Source organism: Rhincodon typus, chromosome 20, assembly GCF_021869965.1.
Source record: "Rhincodon typus isolate 14 chromosome 20, sRhiTyp1.1, whole genome shotgun sequence".
Taxonomy (NCBI): domain Eukaryota; kingdom Metazoa; phylum Chordata; class Chondrichthyes; order Orectolobiformes; family Rhincodontidae; genus Rhincodon; species Rhincodon typus.
In genome coordinates, this window is record NC_063351.1 from 23,500,659 (window position 1) to 23,522,820 (window position 22,162).

At 39.3% G+C, this 22,162-nt stretch overlaps 1 protein-coding gene across 2 annotated transcripts in view; it reads right to left on the reverse strand.

Annotated features, from left to right (window-relative positions):
* Positions 1 to 22,162, reverse strand: part of ptprea (protein tyrosine phosphatase receptor type Ea) — a 214,006-nt gene that overhangs the window by 143,646 nt on the left and 48,198 nt on the right. The window lies entirely within an intron of this gene.

Consider the following 22,162-nt stretch of genomic DNA (forward strand, 5'->3'; position numbering starts at 1 on the left):
CCAGACCCGAAACATTAACTCTGTTTTTCCCTTCACAGATGCTGCCAGACCTGCTGACCTTCTCCAGCAACTTTGTTTTTGTTCCATTTTCTAATTTTGGTCCATAGCCCCAGATGCTATTGCAAAGCAAGTGAATGTCAAAATATTGCTTAAATGCTATGAGTGTTTCTCACTCAACCACCCTTTCAGGCAGCAAGTTCCACACTGCCAACACCCTCTCAGTTCGATCAGGAAATTACAGGCCATCAGTCTCTCTCTTCCTCCCTTTGAACAATATTAGTAGTTCTCCAGTTCTCTGGCACCTCATCTGTGACCATGAGGAGATTTGAAAATTATAAGGAAAGGCCCCTAATATCTACTTCCTTGCTTCCTTCAAAAGCCTGAGACAAGTCTCATCCAGGCCTGGAGATTGATCCACATTTAAGTCTACTAAACCTGTTAGTATCTCCTCTTCCTGTATGTTAATTTCTTTTAGCATTTCAGAGTCCTCCATCCTGATGTCTACCTGTGTCATCCACTTTTGATTCCGCCCTCTGTCTTTAGGCAAACATATTCATTCTGTACTCTGGCTATTTCTTCCATCAATGCCTCACACTGCTCTGACAGTTTTACTGACAAGTAGCTGCTCCCAGTCCATTTCAACCAAATCATACCTTATCTACTTGAAATTAGGCTCTGTCCAGCTTATAACATTTATTCCTGGCCCATTCTTAGCCTCTCTCGTAACTACCTGAATAATGGTCACTATTTCCAAAATGCTCCCCTACTGATGTGCTTACCACCTACCTGGGCTTATTTCTGAACGTTAGGTCAGGAAATGCCCCTTCCTTTGTTGGGCTTTCTATGTACTGGCTAAAAACTTTCTTCTGGATGCAATTTAATATTTTGTTTCCCCCCCTCCCACTTTGCACACTTAAACTATTCCAGTTAATACGTGGGTACTTAAAATCTCCTACAATTACAGCCTTATTCTGCTAACACTTCTCTGAAATTTGATTACATTTTTGATATTGTCTACTGTTTGAGGCCCATTGTACATACCCAATACCTTGCTCTTGCGTTTTTTTTTATATGATCTCAAGTGATGGTCCTACCAAGATATCATCTTTCCTCACTGCTATGATTGAATCCTAGATCATTATTGTGGCCCCCACCACCACACCCACTTTTTATCCCCTCTCTATGTTGTCTGAATACCCTATAACCAGCTACCAATCCTGTCAAGTCTCAGTTGTAAAAAATGATATCATGATCCCATATGCCTTTCTGTGCCCTCAGCTCATCTGTCTTGTTCATCAGGCTCTTTGTTTTCATATATATTTCAGTTAGACTTGATAAGCTTCTTTTTCTTATATAGTCTATGTTTCCTTGGCCTTCCAGACTCATTCGTGTTTTATTTTCTAATTCCATTTCAGCCTCTCTCCCCTCAATTACACTTGACAGGATCCCACCCTGATGTCAGTCTTTTTTAAATCATCCCCAACAGCATTAGATAGCCTTCCCACAGGATGCTGGTTCCATTCCTGTTGAAATGTAACCCATCTAACCACGTCCCACCTCCCCAGTAATGGTCCTCTGATTGTACATCCTTTTCATTTCACTGAGCTCTTTGTGCCAGTACAAGGACAGGTCAGTCCAGACTATGTATTGTTATCAAAATCTGCTACAAGCTACAATTCTCACACTGTAACACTAATTATAAAGTTTCATTTCTCTGCATACTGAAGCACTTCATTCTTTCAACATACAATAAAGTTTTTTTACATCATCTTGGAAACACTCAGTTATCAAATAATGCAGATCAAACCACAACATATGTCTTTTATTTTAAAAAGGCTCATCTTGGCGACTCTACAAGAGTGATGACTGATTAATCCTGAATAAATCATGTCTTTTTATTAGTGAATTGTTTTCAGGTGACAGCGATTATTCTTCGTTAACATGGTTAACGACATCAATCGTCAATCCATGGACTCCAGGCAGGAAAATAAAATGAGGTACATTAGCTTGTGTGAAAGGCCTCAGCTGGAGCCTTGACAAGCTGCGAATGTTAAGTTCCTGTAAAAATTTGAGGTGTTGTTACAGTGCATTTTTCAAAATGTCTGATGCCTTTCTGTGGCTTGTCACACACCAGATCTGACTTTCACAAGCCCTGGATTAACGGTTTAAACAGAGACTGTACAGTTTCTTTTAATATAATGATGATTTGAAGGAAAAATTACGTTGGCTTTTAAAGAAGGGCCAGGTTATATGATCAAAAACTCTTGCTATTTCTGATAATAAGAAATTTTTAAAAGCTGCATGTTTAACTTCAGAATTGATTAAATATAATTAAATAAATTTAAACATTGGTGGAAGGTAGTGTTAATTTGCATGAGGTCAATTATGATGTTCTTTTAGTTTGTACATTGTGTGTTTCCCAATTGTGATTCAGATACGACAATTAATTATCTTTTTACATTTCTGGACAGCTGAAATCTAGTGACTTATTTAATCAATAAGCATTTTTGCATTCTTGTGACAAGCTTTTACAGAGTTGAAAACCAACAAAAATGCTCAAATTTGGTGTGCATAATTTCAAAGGAAAAGTAATTAGAGTCTGCAGCAATAACATACATGATATATCATTTCCATTTTCCATGTCTCTGCTCTATTTCCTGTGCTAAGCCCAGCTAGATTTGTGCATCCTCTGAGGATAATATCAAAGTAGGACAGGTAATATATGATCTCTGGTAAACAGCTGGATGGAAGGTGCAAAAATTAGGATCTTCTGGAGAATCAGAATTCAGACTGTCACCCGAGTGACTCAAGTTCTGCAACTCCAACAGGAGCAGCACCTAACAGCAAAGAATGCAATGAATTTCTGGCTCGATATAGGAATCCTGAGGCCATGCTTAGTTCTTTTTATATCTACATGCAAATCAAGTGAATCATTAAAAATAGCTATAAATAAGTGACAATCCAAAACAGCCTCTCAAACAAGAGGACTTCAACCAATGGAGATTTAGTTTGACAGGACAGTGTAGCGGATATTGCTAGATGAGTCATTAATTACATCCAGCAGCTCCATCAGCAATGACAACATAGTCAAGCTACTAGACTTGTACCTCATCACACACTTCATCTTTAATGATCAAGTACACAAACAGATCAATGGCACACCCATGGGGTCACCCATCTCAGGGCTCATTGCAGAGGCAGTCATGCAAAGACTAGAACACACTACCGTCTCCTGCATTCTCCAGTACATGGATGACACATTTGTCATTATTAAACGCACCAAACTAGAAGAGACCCACCACCTCATCAACAACGCATTCGCCAGGATTAAATTCATGAGAGAAGAAGAAAACAACAATCAGCTTCCGTTTCTGGACATCAGAGTTGAATGTACGGCCAACGGAGAGTTCCAAACTTCAGTATAAGGAGAGCAACCCACACTGACCAAATCCTCAACTTCCACAGCAACCACCCCAACGTCCACAAACAAAGCTGTGTGAGAACACTATTTAAACGGGCCACCACTCACTGCAACACTCCGGAACTACGCAGGAAACAGGAAGAACACCTACACAAAATCTTCGCTATGAACGAATATCCCCGCAACTTCATCCGCAGGTGCCTACTAAATAGACAACAAGAGGACACAGTACGCCCTAACACACTGGCCACGCTGCTCTACATCAAGAACCTATCGGAACTGACAATGAGACTCCTACGACCACTAGGAATCATGGTAGCACACAAACCCACAGCCACTCTATAACATACACTCACAAGGACTAAAGACCCCAATCCCACAACATGCAGAACCAACATAGTTTACAAAATACCATGCAATGACTGCCACAAGTATTACATCGGACAGACAGGAAGGAAACTAGCCATCAGAATACACAAACATCAGCAAACAGCAAAATAACATGAACTCTCCTTAATATCAGTACACTCGGACAATGAAGGGCCTTAAGTTTAACTGGGACAATGTAACCATAGTAACCCAAGCCAAACATAGACACGCACAGGAATTCCTAGAGGCATGGTTCTCAAACCATAATGCAATCAACAAAGATATAAAATTGGACCCCATATACAAACCCATACAGAACAAAACTGGAAGTGACACTACTCACCGGACAGTATAAGTTCCAAACAGAGTAGAACAACATTGCTTCATTGGAGGCCTGACTGATGATGTTACCTAGCATGGTGACGCAACGTCTGAATGAAAACAAGCCAGCTCGGCGAGCAAGTCAACAACCTCACCCACAACCTGAGCTACAAATCTTTGTTAAAACACTAAATTAGTTATATTCACCATTGAATTTGCACAGATGTAATGTTGTCCCCTTGGCTCCCATTAGTCTGGTTGCCTGTAAACAACATCTTAAAAACTAATGGACAGATTTCACAAAAAACGTGAATTATTACACAAAATAATATAGAATAGGGCATAGCACAAGGAAAAGCTGATGAGTTGTTGGCAAGCTATGGATCAGCATTCAGATCCTGGGACTTTTTTCAAGTAATCTGTTCATTAAAGTTGAAAAGTATGTCAAATTAATTTTATCTTTAACAATGTCATTGATTGTTTTAGAATCTTGCAGATTATCTCTTCAACTGTGGAATTTATCACAGCTGTCAAATTGTGAGTAGAATTTTCAGAGCAGATTGTTAGACATAGTTTGGTCCAAAGCCTCCTCAGTGAGATGGAAATTCCTAATTAAAACTTTTTTTTTCAGTTTTGTAGTTATAAAGTATCAACAATGTGGACAAAAACCTCAAGGAGAAACTGCAAAATTGTAATAATATTGAGTAAATGAACCATGACAACAGTGCTCTTCTGAGTCCCATCTTCACTTGTTTCAAAACGGACATGGATTAACACAATTCCAGCGATTACTGTAAAGAATATAGGGCACAGACATAGCAATGTAGATCAGCATGATCTAAATGAACAAACTGGTTCAAGGAGCTAAATGACCTATTCCTCTTTCTATGCACAATAGGAAGGAGAAAAGTGATTTGATGAATATATTTTCAAAAATACTCACTATGATTATAGATATAATTATTCTGTAAAATGAGGGAAAGTAACTGCCATATCCACCATATCAGTCCAAACTAGAAAGCAAAAAAATTGCATTTATATAGTCCCTTTCAAGACACCTTTAAGAGCTTTATAACCGATTAGAATCATAGAATCCCTACAGTGTGGAAACAGGCCCTTTGTCTCAACAAGTCCACACTGACCCACACAGCATCCCACCCAGACCCCATCCCCCTAATCTACACATCCCTGAACACAATGGGCAATTTAGCACGGCCAATCCACCTAGCCTGTACATCTTTGGACTGTGGGAGGAAACCCACACAGACACGGGGAAAATGTGCAAACTCCACACAGATAGTCACCCAAGGGCAGAATTGAACCCAGGTCCCTGGTGTTGTGAGGCAGAAGTGCTAACCACTAAGCCAGCATGCTGCCCTTTTTGAAATATCTTCTATCTTTCATGGTTTTTTTACCTCATCAATAGCAATCTATAAATAGGGTACAGGAGCACAGTAGATTTATAATTTCCTTCTTGGATAGTGGCAGAACTTCTTGAGTGTTTTGTTTGTTGAGAATAACGTACATATTATTGGTTCCTTGCGTGGAATTTATCATTACCTCAATAAGGCTAACATTATCCATTAAAACCCATCATGTGTTTGACTACATTAAGGCATTGCATTATCACTGTTGACTTGTTCAAATGGAATTACAGAAACTTCAAGTAGAATGTGACCTTTGGTATATCACTGAATAACACTGAATGTAATTATCCAACACATAGCAATTACAAAAGATAGGAAAACATGTGGACTATCATTTGTATTACATGAAACTGTGTTTGAAATGGAGTTTAATATTGTACTAAATAAAGTGAAACATGGACATCAGGTTCAGAAGCACAATCTAAATTGGGTGACCCAAACCTATAATAAATTCTTCACCCTGTATGTTCTGAACATAAGATTTTGATTTTTTTTCACACTGTTCTTAAACAACAAGAGTGGGTTTATACTACACTCTCGCCTTGCAGCTGGCAAATGGAAGGCTTAGCAATACACCAAAATCCTAACCCAGCTCCCAGTGTTTTTTGTGGTGGGGGTGGAAAGGTGGAGATGGGGTTTCTAATTCTACCTCAAATACCCCAATGTAAGAGGGCTGTCTGTTGAGACTTCCCTGTTCCTCAGCTTTAGTGCAGCCTGGTACATATTTGAATGCTGGTATGCACAACCAGATGAGAGATAGTAATCTCCAAATTGCTCAAGGAAACCTCACCCAGCAGGTCTATGCTGGGAGCTACGATCAGTGACTGAAGCCTCCTTAGTTGAGGAAGCAATTTTTTTGCAACTGGAAACCACAATTCTTCAACTATTGAAGGAAATGGAAGGCAATGGAGCTTAGTTTTGGCAGCACTGCAACTGGTAAATTGTTATAGTCAGCAGAAAAAGGCGGTGGGGGGGCGCTGTCATATTTGGACACTACGCTGCCAATAATTTCCTCACTCATGGAGACCTTTTTGCTGCCCCGTGATCTTCAGTGGGGTGAGTGACAAGATTCTGTGATGTCAGATTAATGGCTGTGATCACAATATTGCAGATGTTATAGTCAATTCTTAAGGGTCAGCTTATTTATTTTCGGATTGTGAAATGTTTACACAAAGGCCTTCTAATTAATGGAAAATCTCACATGAATTTGGGATGTAACACGGGAATAGACAAATAGGAAACTGAATAACACAGGACTCACAAAAGTTATTGGCCTTGATCACCTTCACAATCTTCAACACTTATGCAATGATGACACCATTATTGTGCTTAAAAAAAGTCATGCAACTTGAAGTTAGCACATTATATGTGCAATTCACTGTGATTTCACAAGGCGTGAATTTATTTCATCTGTTTGGCTTTGAATAACTACCAACCCAAGCCCTGTTAGGCTCATTTGAAAAGGTACTCTGTCTTAGGACTTGTTGTTCTTGTATTATAGATAACCTGTAACTGCTTCTGCTAAAATGATATTTCAGATGTGGATATGAATGCCTGAGTAGATAAAATTCCACTGTGTCTAAATGGACAGAATAGTTACAGCTGTGGATGAGCAGACATTTCCACTAATGAAACATTGGAAAGACTACAAGCATGGTCTTCGATCTCTGATGCAAACTCCATTCTCTAGCCTTCAACTCAACTCATCTCCATGGCAAATGTCTGAGGCCAAAACAGTCCAATCTCAACCTGTTATCTAACCTGGAGATGAGCTGCATACCTGCCTGTTTCTAACTCTCTAACAGCATTCAACTCCAACCCTGTTCAGCTTATCTGCTGCAGTAACTCAGTCCACATTTTTGTTAGCTCTCTTCTATTTCAATGTATTACTGTACAGCCTTCCACATCGAAGTCACCCAATGCTCTACTGTCCTCACTGTAACTTGCAGAAAGCCCCATTCACCTTGCTCTCCTGTCCTTTCTTACTGAAATGCGTTCTCAGTTGAGCATCACCTCAATCTTTAAATTTTAATCCCAGTTTTCAAATCCCTCCATGAACTTGTCATTATCCATTCTTATCATAGCCCCTGCCAGGGGAGGTTCAGGTGTTGAGTGGAATCTCATGAGTTGGTGTTTGGATTCCTAATGTACATAGTGAAACCACCAATAGAATGGTCTAACTTATAAAAAGTAAAAGAAAAGATTAATTTTAACTTTCATTTTTGATGCAACATCAATTCATGTGGTTTGTCTAGTGTCAAAGCTAACAAATCAATTAGTACAAATGGAATGTTTTATTTATATTTCTTTTCTTCCTAACCCCTTTCCTAGAGAACTTGTTTTTCTTCTTTATTCATTAACGGGATGAGGGTGTTGGTGGCTAGGTAGCATTTATTGCCCATCCCCAGTTGCCCAGAGGGCAGTTCAGAGTCAACCACATTGCTGTGGGCCTGGAGTCACATGTCGGCCAGACCAGGTAAGGAGGGCAGTTTCCTTCCCTAAAGGACATTAGTGAACCAGATGGGTTTTTCCCAACAATCAACAGTGGATTAATGGTCATCATTAGACTCTTAATTCCAGGTATTTTATTCAATTCAAGTTCCACCATCTGCCGGTATTTGAACCCAGGTGCCCAGAATGTTATGTGGGTCTGATAGATTAATAGTCCAGCGATAATACCACTAGGACATTATGTCCCCTTAAATGGCTTATCTAATAAGGGAAGGAGTCCAGTTTAAAGGATGGTAATAAGGCCTGACTTTTACAATTGCTCAGGCTACCCCCATTGCTGCAACCAAAAATGCCAGCAGCTCACTAAGCCACATTCCTGTAACTGTGTTAAAATTGACCCTTGAAATTAGTTTGGACATTTCATCATCATAGATATTTTTAATCAATCTATTCAAATGCATTATGACACACCTTTGGAGTAGGCAGGACTTGAAGCTAGACTTTCTGGGCCAGAGGCAGGGTTATTACCACTTCACCACAAAAGCCCTTAGTTATGACTGTATTCTGGCTCTGATGGATTGATTCATTTAAGCTGAGCAGGGTTAGCTGCCTGAGTAAGATGATGAGATTATTGATTAAGGAGGTTAAGATGAACAGAAAGGAGAGAGAACCCACAGTGAGGATCAGTCTGATTCATGAAGAATGAGAGATGAGAGAGTTGTCCTCAGTGGGGAATTAAAGGTACAGTAGGCTACACTTTCAAAGGTGAATCAAGAGGAATTCCTTTAAGTGAGTTATCCAGGCATGCTGACAATGGGCTTAATATGTTTTTGAAGTTTTGTGTTATTACACAAAAGAATTGTAGAAGCTTTAAAACTGCTGTTCAGTTTTTCAAAATAAACCAGCTGTATGATTGTCATCAAGCTCATTATACCGAAGTGTTCATCCCTGGTTCGGCCTGTCAATAGACTAGAGAAGCACATGTGAGAGCATGTGCAAGCTGATGGTATCAAAATCATGTATCATGGAAAATAGTTGTTTTATGCTCGAGGTTTGTCCATTGCTTATATAAATATTTCACTGTTTGAACCATCTCGAGGATATAAAGCTCATAAGTATCACTTACTATGAAACAATACCATAGAAGTTGCAAAGATATAGAATCCCTACAGTTTGGAAGCAGGCCCTTCAGCCCAACAAGTCCACACCGACCCATCCCCCATAGCCCACCTAAGGTCTGCATGCCTGAACACTATGGGCAATTTAGCATGGCCAGCAATTGAACCCGGGTCCCTGGTGCTGTGAGGCAGCAGTGCTAACCACTGAGCCACCGTGCCACCCTGAATATAGCCAAAGTTTGTGAAGATCTTCTCAATCTGAGTTGTTTCTGAAACCCAATCAGACTGTTCAATCATCTGAAACTTGTCCACTATACACATAATCCTTTCCACTGCACTGTGGGTCAGAGGCCTCCACAATCATAACACCTTAAATTTAGAATGGTCTATAATGCTTTGTGAATTCTCTCCTTGAAAGACCTCTTAAAAATCTACCTCTTTGACCACACCTCTGTCCATCTGCTCTAACGTCTCTCCCATACTTGCTCAGGTTCAATCCCACTCTATAGGTTCAACACCAACTCTGAAAAGATTAGGACTTTACATTAAATTCAAGGAATGAGTGCAAGATTTTAGAGAAAAAAAGTTGAACAGATTTACAAAGCTTCTTTTATTTGGTGACTGACAGGAGCAGCTCTCCCCTTAGGGGATGGAGATAAAAACGTAATTAAATCCAACTTAAAAACGGATTTCAAGCTTGCAGAAATGTCAATCCCGTTACATTTTACTGTTCACTTGGGATGGACCTTTATTAAAACCTTCTTAACTCTAATATATTTTTGAGTACAATAATACTACAGAGCACGTGTAAACCAAACAAGGTTGCCACTATATATCCTTTGGTGTTTGGGGAACATGCCTAATTTATCATACTGTTCTAGAAATAAATCCAGTCAAATTGTTTTAAGACTTCATTGAAAAAAAAAACATCCTGATCTACATTTTAAGTATTCTTTAATACTTGGGACTTCTCTTTCAGAAAAAATTGAACTTTGTTTAAAATAAAGATATATCAATGCAAACATATTATTTTCAAAAGCTTAATGCTAAGTCATGCAAATATTTTCCTTGAATATAAAGGGTTCTGGATTCTAATTTCAGATGACTTGATTCAATAGTATGTGCCAGAACTACTGGTCATAAGCCACATATAACAGATTTACATCTGTGTTAAATTCCAATAGAATTGGTTATTGCAGATAATACATCAGACCTTGCTGCAATTAAATGTACAAGTAACAGAATAATGAAGGCCAAAGCTGCTGACTGTAAGAGCTTAACAGTGACAGTAAATTTCAATTGACTTCAGTGCAGCTTGTAGGAAAGAAGTATATGTTACCTGGAACTGAGCTCACAGGCTTTAAGTGTCTACAAATTTAAAAAAAAAACAGAAAAACGAAAATGTTCTCGTCTCTGCAACTGGGAAGGGATATAGCAAACTACCTATCATCAGACAACAGTGGAATAGCCAACTCCAGAGGTAACAAATGCATGGATACAAATCTGGAGTAATGATTGGTGCCTATAGAATTCAATTTCAACAATTTTCAGTCATGGCGTGAAGAGAATTGGTGAGTTCCTGCACACAATTACTTGAGTACAAAGCTTTCAAATTATAGATGAGACATGCTACACAAAAAAGCCACACCACCCAGCTCCAACACTGCCCCCATACTGATCTAATGGAGACAGACTGGAGACAGCCAGATTGGAGTTATAATAATAAATGAAAGACCCCAGGAATGCCCATGGAATAGTCAATGGGTATTTCAGAATATCTCAAAATCTCATTATGCTATGAACTGCAAAATAGAATAAGATTTTTGGAAGAAAGCATGACACCAACAGTTTGAAAGTTGAAAACGATGATCCTGATCAGTGTGAGGGAATTTTACCAAATCACAAAGGCTTTTGTTTTGAATCTACTAGCCACAGAATAATTTAGTTGTGTCATGCTAAATAGTGGTGGCACCTTGACAATGTATAGAACAGACTGATTAAAATATTTAGATTCACTCAACAGAAAGGTCAAGGACTGTGTGGAAGGCTTGGTTATTCCATGTGAAACAGCTTGTGTAAGCCACTTTATTACTATAGATTTAATGTCCATCAAAATATATTTGTTTTTGAGCAAACCTTCCATGATAAAAGGTACAAATGAAACTGGACATGAAACATGATAAAGTATTGTTTTTGGAAAATTCGCAGATCTGCAGTTTACCCAAACAGGTTAATATTGCATCCCCTTAACAAACCCTGACATTTCTAATCAATGTTAAAGAAGTGTTGATGGCATCAGGTGGTAACAATTTGAGGGAAAGAAATCAAAATATCTTAAAATTATACAAGCAATTTGCTCATCCTTCTTGTTACAGATTAAAAATCTAACAAAAGGAAGCAGGAATGGTTGATGAATACACAAGGCTCATTGAGGATACTTATGACAAATGTGATGTATGCAAAATGTACTGGAGGATGCCACCACAGCCTATTGGCATCAGATGTCAAGAAAGTAGTGACAATGAATTGAAAGTTGTGGACAGGGCAGAAACATTTTAATTTTATAAACATGATAACCACATTCAGTCATGGTAAGACCAAAAGAATGATTGTATATGGAGACATAGAAAATGGATACAGGCCATCCCAGGAGCATCGGTTCTGACTTTTAAAAGCAATTCACTCACAGGATGTGAGCATCATTGGCTATGGCAGCACTCTTTGCCCATCCATAATTGCTCATGTGAAGGTGGTGGTGAATCATTGCCTTGAACTGCTGCAGTCTACGACAACAGGGAGAGTTTGCTCATAACAAATCTTGAGACGTGTGGCATTGTGAAGTCGTGAAGAATGCAGCATAAAATTGTTTCAACAATAGACTTAAAGAAATCACATCACAATCAATGAGAAGCTCCAGAAGATCGCAACCAATGAACCAAGTTGTAAATTAACAAATGCACTGGCATTGGGAATCCATATAATGAATTATTTTCAAATGGTTGGGGGCTATATTCCTCATCAAGTTGTCCACTGGATGAGACTCAAAATAAGCTACTGCTGTGTGACACTCTCATGGCCCCACAAGGGACTACAATTTGTTATTTTTTTCTACACACACGAATGCTTTACAAATCAGGAAGAAGGTAATTCACCAAGACTGATATCAATTTGGAAAGCTTTATGACATCATGCTAGATCATCAGAGATCACCTTTAATCCTGTATACTTTATTTAAGAAAAGGGTCATAAAGAGTGGAAAATGATAGGGGTGTGAAAGGAAGACAATCATTCTCTAACATGATAGCCAAAGGCACTAATCACAAACTTCAGAATCTGAGTAACTAACAGAAAGCAGTGAGGAGCTGATACCTCACATGCTCATATGTTGGACAGTTATAGAGAACACAATACATTAAAAAGGATGGCAACAGGCTGAGAGATATTGTGCTAAAGAATGGGTTTAAATATTTTCTAATCAACTCGTTAGAATGACTATAGAACAATGCAGAAACACTACCAGAAGTAGATAACCCTATGAATAGAAGGTTTTTGGTAGCTACCAACAAATTTGATAATTTTGGGAAGATGTAAAACAAAGATTTGGATAGTTGAAAAGAAATTGGTCTGCTTTGAAGTGCCAGAAAGGGGACAGCCGACCTCAACACATTAGATATGAATGGAAAACAGTTCTCCCAGATGTTCATAAAATGCTAAAATAAGACCTGTGGTTCTGGGTTTTGAAGAGAGACTTAAAGACCAGGAGTATAATTGCTGTAAAGCCATGACAGATAGTTTCAAGTGTTTTATTTTTTCATGGGATGTGGCATCACTGTCTATGAAGGCATTTATTGCACTTCCCTAATTGCCCAGAGGACGGTTAAGAGTCAACAACATTGTTGTGGGCCTGGACTCACACGTAGGCCAGACCAAGTAATGACAGCAGCTTTCTTTCCCAAAAGGGCATTAGTGAACCAGATTTTTTTGTTGATGACAATTGACAATGATTACATTGCTGCCATTAGAGTACTTTTCTTCTCATTCCAGATGTTTAGTGAATTCAAGGTCCACCAGCTGCCAGATACGATTCAAACCCAAGCCCCCGGGATACTATACTAGCAATCTCTATTACTAAGCCAGTGACATAACATTATGCCACCAATTCCCCTAGTTGCTTTTACTATATGGAAAAAAAAAACAGTTTTGTAAAGAGTCACATATGTAATCTTCCACATTTTCATTTCAGGTCATCATCAGTTCAAAACAGTGGACAGAATTGCAACCTCTGGTAAAGCAGGTTGACTAATGTCCCTCAAGTCTGCTACATCCTGAAAAATTGCTTAGCTCTGTTGGCCACATTTGAGAGGTTATAGTTGATTAATACAGATTGATATAAAAGCCATATTTTTGCACAGTGACAAGCTTCAGAAAGAAATGTTTTTAATGTGTCTAAAGGTAGAAGGGAAGCTGTGGAAATTAAACAAATGTCTTTCTGGACTGAAGGATTCACCTTGGGTATGGTATTTTCCAGTTCAGTCTGTGTTGCTAAAATTAAGTTGTAGTCAACTGAAAGCAGATCCCAGTATTTGTTACGATCCCATAGCCACTGACTACTCAAGGGACCGAGAAATACAAACTTCCAATAAATTGCTGAAAGGATGACACAACAAGATTTCATATTTTAAAACCTTCACTGTAACAAAGTTTCATGGACTCAACTCTGTTGTTGCAGGCCACTTATACTTTGAACGACAGAACAAAACATGCTTCACCAAAACATTCTTCTAGTACAACCCACTTCACAGGTACACATTACATTGTCCCTTAAGTAAGCATTTGATTTCCAGAATCTGGTCCAAAGTGATTCTCATCTCCAAAGGGTTTACTCCCATTTTTTTTCCTTTCCCAGTCTGGTAAGTTTTAATCTCAGGCATGTCTTTAAAAGAAAGGAACATTCCTGGTGATACTTCCTCCATTAAAGTTAGGCCAATCTTCTAGCCTCATGAAGGGCCACGTTTATAAGCTTCCTTCAGATTTTCATTTCAGGTTATCATCAGTTTAAAACAGTGGGCAGTGTTTCAAGGTGTAGTAAAGCAGGTTGACTGATATTCCTCAAGTCTACTATATTGTTTTTATCAATACTGCAGAGATTCATCAAGTGTCTGGCTTCAGGAGACATTTCTGCACTTAGTGTAGGAGACAATTATATGATGCTGACTAAGGTGATGGGCCAGTTTGAATGATATGTTTCATCCTATATTATTACCTCTTCTCCTGGTTTGTAGCTGTGCTTTTGCTTTTTTAAAAAAAAATTTACCCCGACAGCGATTATAGAGTGTGTGTAAAGTAGGAAAACAAGAACACTCTGAGAAAGTATATTTTCAAATCTATATGTAAAGATAATGGGAAAAAAATCAAAGATGGTGGCTATTAATGGATCAATGCAAAACTACTTCAATTAGTGAAGATGATGGTGAGAAAGGCAGCCTTGACAGATGATGTATAAATATTGAACACAATATTTCTGAAGAAGGGTCTAGACCTGAAACGTCAGCTTTCCTGCTCCTCTGATGCTGCTTGGCCTGCTGTGTTCAACCAGCTCTACACCTTGTTATCACAGTTTCTGAAGATGCTATTCTATTTTGAATGGGATCAAATGCTAGTAACGTAAATGCTGGTATTTTCCTGTTAAATTATTTTCTTCTTGGAGTTGCAGGTTGTGTTCATGGAGCTGAATCAAAGTAGTGACTATTGCTTGTTTGCATCACACTTTTGTTTTAAAATAGTCAGGGATGCATCTTATTTGTAATTCAGATGATAAAACGATAGAAAAAAAACCCTCAACTAGCATAAAATGAAACTTGTAGAACTTACAGATCAGCATGGAGCTGCTTCCAATATGCTCATCTGTAATTGTACAATCATCTCGTGCCACAGCACCGCATGGAAGAAAACTGTGACTGGCTGTCATGAATAAGTAATGGGTTCTTGCTGTTATTCAACAGACAGCACGAGAGTCAGAAATACTAGCAGGACCAGACGGAGCAGCAGGATGCGTGTTCTTTGGACATGCACAGATGCACATGGTAGTGAAGAACTGAAGTCAACAGTAACTATAGATTATAATGCTCTTTATAGCAAATTTAAACAGACATCTCTCTCAGCAAAAATCTGTGTCCAGTTAGAAAGATACTGGAGATGCAATTAATAGTTCTAAGCTTGTTTGCGTTTGAAAAAAAGCCTGCGTTTTAATTCCAACTTGAAATGATTTTTTTTCTGCTTTTCAGAATAGGCTTAACTTTAATTCACTTAAACTTGCAGAATATGATTAAATATTTAATGATAAATGAAGGCTGGAATTTAAAATTTGATCTTAAGAGGAATTTGTTGATTCACAATTAATTAAATTTGCCAATTTCTGTAATGCATAATTGGCGAACCAACACTGTTAAAACTTGTGCAAGTCTTCCAACTTAGCACGTCTGGCAGAAATTTCATGAATGGTTATGTTATATTTTGGTCAATATACTACAAATCTGTACTAAAATGTGTGAGATTGCATAGTCACCTGTATAGTGAGAATGGACATGTATGCAGCAGAATTATGAGGAAAAAAAGACACACAACATGACCAAGTGAAAGAATACATCCTAGAATTTGTTTTTTTTAAATTTCAAAATATACTTTATTCATACACACGCAGTCACAATGCCGTTCAGTTCTGTATAGTAGCATATCAAGGAATTTGTTGCAATGGTCATCTCGGTGTGTCTTGCTAGTTGGACTTGTTGCAGTGTCCTTCAGCTTAAACATTTTTGCCCTGAAATGTTCCTTACAGTGCAAGTTAATAACTGTGCAGCAAGGACAACAAGGCTTCGAGGAACTCCGTGAAAGATGGAACCAGCAGTTGTTCAGCAAGAACATTTAAGGATTTGTAGAATAAACAAAGGAAAGATCAAAAAGAGTCATTAATTGCAGTCATATCAGGTCCAAAAAAAGCCAAGCAAATAAAGGCCAAAAAGAAGTAAAATGGAAAAATATGCTTTCAGTCTCAGAAGGTAGTGTTAATTCGCCAAGTCTAATGAGAAGATTTCAAAAAGAAAATTGAACGTGATTGTGGGAAATCTGTGAAACTGCTCTGGATGTTTAGAAATGCCTTTGTAAAAAGCTAAGTTTGCCTACATCTAAAATTGTAATGCTGGAGTTAGTATACATAACAACAATAAGTCATTTTAGAAAGTGTCTCGGAGAAGAATATTAGTATCCTAAATGATGCTGGAAAATGTTACATTTCTCCAGTGGAGAAGCAGAACTGTGAAGAAACCTGGGCATTACTTGTATCTTCAAACCTTCTATTTCCAACAAGAAAATTCTGTGAAGGTTTGTGAAAAATATACCATGAGTGGAACTTTGTAAGCTCGTAGGAATACAAGCTATGGTGAGATTCGTGGCAGAATTTTACAAGAAGTCTGGTGAGGCACAGGGAGCAACTCAGCCATCTGCCAAGAGACATGACAAGTTGCCAATTAAAGGGTGTTTATTGGTGGTTAACCACTTTATTAACACCACAACTTGCCTCATTAATATTTATCTCTCTCTATCTTAAACACATCAAACAAGCTGGAAATCAAGAAATTTTGCCATGGAAATCAAGGCGTTTTCAGCTCGCTGCTGGCTGTGAAGAGCCTCCATGTTGCTCAGTGCCAATCAACATCTCAGGAACACAATTTGTAGGTACAAGCTCCAAGCAATCTTCATCCACATTGGTCAATCTTTCACGATCATCCAAATACCTCTCTGCTCTACTTGCGGGACACTTAGGAAGCACGAATGTGCATTGCAAAGTGCACTGGCAACTAGGATCGGCAGGCTGAAACAGGGACACCACGCACAGTTCAGGGACTTGACCACAGTGTATCATTGACTTGGGCCATTCACTACCAGGTATGTCTCACTGCAGTCCAGGGAGTGGACCATTCTGTAGGGCCAGCACTGCAGTCAGGACAGCTTCACTGCATCAGTCAGCAAATATCAATGAGAGCTGTCAGGGGTCTGGGTCAGTCATCTCCAAGGGCTGCATGAAGTTGGTCAGTAATCTTGGGCAAATACAATTTTGGGGCTCAGTCTGTTGATCATGGAGTGCACGAGCGACGCCTGTATGGGCAGTTGGGGCTTTCATTGCCTAAAAGGGTGGGAGTGGTCAAGGCTGCAAGGGAGAAAGCACGGCTTTGTTGTGCAGGTGGGAATGATCGTGAAGGTCAATCTCAAAGTATATGAGAAGCATGCGGAACAGTATTGGAGGGCATGGTAAGCTACAGAAGGATGTTTACTAACAGTTGCATCCACCATGGCCTGGGTTTTGGAATGCCAGCTACAATTAATTTCCAAACATTCCTCACAAAAATGCAATGCATGCACAGTGAACATGCTCATATATCAAATGCTGGTCAAAAGTAGATTGCACGATGCTATTGGTGATACCCAAATTAACACTGTCATCTCATTGATGAAGACAATAGCAGCAAAAGCTTAAAAGGAGGTAAATGCTGGCCAAAAGCACCCCATCATTTGTCGGACTTCCAAGTAGCTGAGAGATGAGAGGAATATCACTGCATCATAAATCATGTAAGTATGACAATGGACTCTAATGACAATCATAGAAAGTGGAATGATTGATGTGGGTCTGGGATGGGAAGGGTACCAGAGTGCAGTAGTCTCCCTTTTTGATGTCATGCGTTGGTCAGTCGGATGGTGTGGCACCTTCTGTAAGTTGGTGCAACCAGGACATGCTGCAACCAGGACCAGGGTGGAGCAGATGACACAGTTGCTGAAGGTGCAGTTGCACAGTTTGCAGGAGTCTAGGGAACACACCAGTACAGTCCAGGCAGAGTGTGCTGTACCATCCTGATGTTCTGTTGTCTGTATTAATGGTGTAGACAAAAAAAAAATGGGGTGATGTGATTGATGCTGAGGAACTGGGGTGACTTGAGCAGTCATCCAAAGAGAAGGGGAAGGACATTGAGTTATAAGAAGCTGTTCTTGTAGATGACAGAGCTCAGTTGCGTTGGGCTCCACAAGGTAGTCAGGACTTGACTGACACCCAGTTCTGGCAAATGACAGCTGAGAACAGGATAAAGGTGCCAGCATTTTGTTTGCATTGCGGGTGCAAACTGTAGCTATGTTAATTTTCTTTGAGCTCCCTTTCGCTGGCTGTTTGGGGTTGTCCAACTGCTTGCCTGAATATGATATTCCCCCACTGGGCAACAATAGGATGTGAGTGACAAGTGGACATTGGAGACAAAACAGTGGGGACTTAGAGAGGGTTTTCAGGTGGATGCTTCTAAAGATAGGTTAAAAACAGTGTGTTAGAGACAAAAGAACTGCAGATGCTGGAATCCAAGATAGACAAACAGGAGACTGGAAGAACACAGCAGTCCGGAAGAAGGGTAATACCCGAAATATTGATTGCTCCTTTCCTCCAGATGCTGCTTGGCCTGCTGTCTTCTTCCAGCCTCCTGTTTGTCTACCTAAAAACAAGGGTGGTCTGGTGGTCAGGTAGTGACCAGGGTGATACTATGGGTTTGTATGTGCAAGGAAGTGCCAGCCATACTAGCTATGTACAATGGACATATGGATTTGTAGTTACTGTATTAATACACTGCCAGTGAGGGGCAATGCCAGATTGTCAATGCTTGATCCAGTGTACAGCAACCCCTCAAAGATGGCATGGTTACAAGTGATGCCAATCATTCAGCAGGTATCTGAGTGGCGGGTTGTTTTGGGAAAGGCGCAGCATAAATTGGGGATAGAGTCGGATGCAAGTGATGTCAAAGGAGTGGGTTTGGTAGTTAATGAGGCATTTTTGGTAAGATACATATTATGATATCTCATTGGGTCTTATGGTGAAAATTTCTCCAAAAATACTCCATGCAACACACGCTTAGCCAAAAATTTACTAGATTCAGCCCCTTTGTTTTGGTTATCATTTAATTAATGGTTCATTTTTAGGCCATTTATCTCATTTCTATATAACCACAGAATTTAATCCTGATGTAAAAAGAGATATTGAACAGGGGGACATGGAAATCTCATGGTAAAAAAATGCTTCGAGAGTGGGTTCGCATAACATTTTAAAATATCCAATTCTCAAATTAAAGAAAAAAAGACTCCAGACCTTTAACATTCCATTTTCTGGAAAAGAGAAGTTAGTCATTAACTATTATCAAATAATTAAAAGGGTGCTCACATTGTGAAGTACTGGGGCTTAACTTTTATATACCGAGTTTAAAGGACAATTAATATGGAAACTCCATAAAAATCAGAGCTCAAGGACACAATTCAGTTTCTGCAAAGCCAGCAGCAGTCAATGGAAACTGACCATGTGATAATTCATAATTCATGGGGTTTTTCTTTATCATGACAATTTACTGGCTGATTTTAGTACGTGCAACAAGTTCTATGTTGCAAACTTTAATATGATGAATTAATAAAATAAAACTTACAATTCTGGGAGATGGCGATGAGTTAAAACAAACACACTGGTCAGGGTTGAAATTGTATTTCTCTTTTGTGCACATCAGATTATGCCCTTCTTTCCTCAGACACCAGTGGGATATAGAGACAGAGACCAGAATTAATTAAAATGCTGTTCATTAGCTTTTAACGCAGGAGTCTGCAAAATTAGTTTTGTCCCACATCAATGCTTTGATTTGATTAGATTATAATGGCACTAGAGTGACATTTGTTGTAAAATATCAAATTAGATGCAAATCCCATTTTCATATAGTTAAAAATAGTCTGAGAAAGTGCCACATAAGCCATCTGGAGATTGCCACTGGCAGAACATCTGCCTTTCTAAACCAGCAGGCATTTCACATGGAATTCCAATATTGTTTATTTAATCTTACAGAAGGTGAATGGATGTGAGAGTATCAGTGCTGAATAATTCCACAGGTTCTTAATGTTTGGGTATTATTTATGCAAGAACAGGCCTCATAGCTGATAATCAATGAATGCTGGCCTAGCCAATAGCTACATACATGCCATGAAAGAATTTTTTAAAAAGCTGACATTCCTGCATTAGCTGATGTTACTCAGGAAGGGTCACAAGTATTTCAACATTGATGGAATGAACTAAGGAAATATTCACTTCTGTTTCATGCTGGTGTCAGGACTTCATGCTTCAATGCACCTGGATCAGATGAAGCTAGCACGTGGCCAAACCAAAATTGGTCTTGGGCTTCACTTTGTAATTCTGGGTAAATGATTAGAGGCTACTGCATCTGTCCTTCAGGATTACTGCGTTTTGTATTGCTGGTCTTAACTGAGGTCTTCGGGCAAGTCCTACGAAGAAATGGAAGGGGTGATGTGGTAATGGTGGTTTGTAAGTGCAGAGAGGCCATTCAATGTAAAACACTAGCTAGGCCACAATTTGAGAGTACTGCGTGCAATTCTGCTCACCTCATAACAGTCAGGATGTAATTGCACTAGCATGTGCAAAGAGGGGTGAATTTTACCATGACCGAAAATTGCGGCAATGAGGAAAGATTAGATAGGTGAAGGTTGTTTACCTTGGAACAGAGGAGCCTCAGGGGAGATATGACTGAGGTGTACAAATTGCAATGGTCCCAGATAGAGCAGATGACAAGGATTTATTTCCCTTAACAGAGGAATTAGTGACTAGGAGGCTTAGGCTACGACTTCTTCCACTGGAGGGTAGGAGATTGAGAGGCAATTTGATAGAAGTTTATAAAATAATGAGTGGTATGGATAGAGTTAATGGTGATTGCCTTTTCCCTAGGATGAAGATTTCAAGACGAGGAGGCACATTTTGAAAGGTGAGAGGGGAGAGATGTAAAAAAGACGTGAGGGGCTCTTTTATTTGCATAGGGGGTGGTTCGTGTGTGGAATGAGCTCCCTGAGGAAGTGTGTTTGTGGGTACATTTACAATGCTTAAAAGACATTTGAATAATTACATGATTAGGAATGGTTTGGAGGGATATGGGCCATGAGCAGGCAAGTGGGACTGGCTTAGTTCGGAGTCATGTTTGGTATGGACTTGTTGGACCAAAGGATCTGTTTCCATGTTGTATGACTCTATGACTGTGGGAGCAGAAGTAGGCCATTCAGCCCATCTGTGCTCTGCTATTCTATGAGACCATGACTGACCTGATAATCCTCAACTCCAGTTTTCTAATTTGTCCTCCCATAACCTTTGATTCCCTTACTGTTTAAAAATCTCTCTTGTTCATCTTTCAGTAGATTTAGTCACCCAACCTCCACAGCCCTCTGTGGTAAAGAATTCCACAGATTTACCACCCTCACTGAAGAAATTCTATGCTCACTGGTCCTGCATTGTCTCACAATGGGAAACAACCGAATAGCATTTAGGCTGTCAAGTCCTCCAAGAATCCTATAGGTTTCAGTGAGATCTCCCCTCATTCTTCTAAACTCAGATGAGTACATGACCAACCTACTCAACATTTCCTTTTAACAATATCCCTCCAAACCCAGTGAACCTTCTCTTGGCTGCCTTCAATAACAGCATATTTTCCTTAGTTAAGGGGACCAAGCTGTTTGTAGTATTTCAGGTGTGGTCTAAGGAGTGCCTTGTATAGTTTTAGGAAGACCTCCCTATTTTGTGTTCCATTCCCTTTGAAGTGAAGGCAACAGTCCACTTGTCTTCTCTATTTCCCACTGAACTTGTATGCCAGCTTTTTGTGATTTTTGCACAAGGACCCTCAAATCCCTCTGTCCTGTAACTTTACACAGTCTTTTTCCATTAAAATAATTTTCGTCTCCTCTATTCTTCCTGCCAAAGTGCAAAACCTCACATTTTCCCACATTATGTTCCACCTGCCATGTTTTTACCCACTCATTCAACCTCACATATCATTCTGTAGACTCTGTCATCCTACTTATTTTCATCCAGAGGGTGGGTGGGGTCTGGAACTCACCATCTGAAAGGTAGTAGAGGCAGAAACCTCCATCACAGTTCAAAGGTGTTTGGATATGCATCTAAAATTTTCTAACCTCCAAGGACACACATAACATAAATG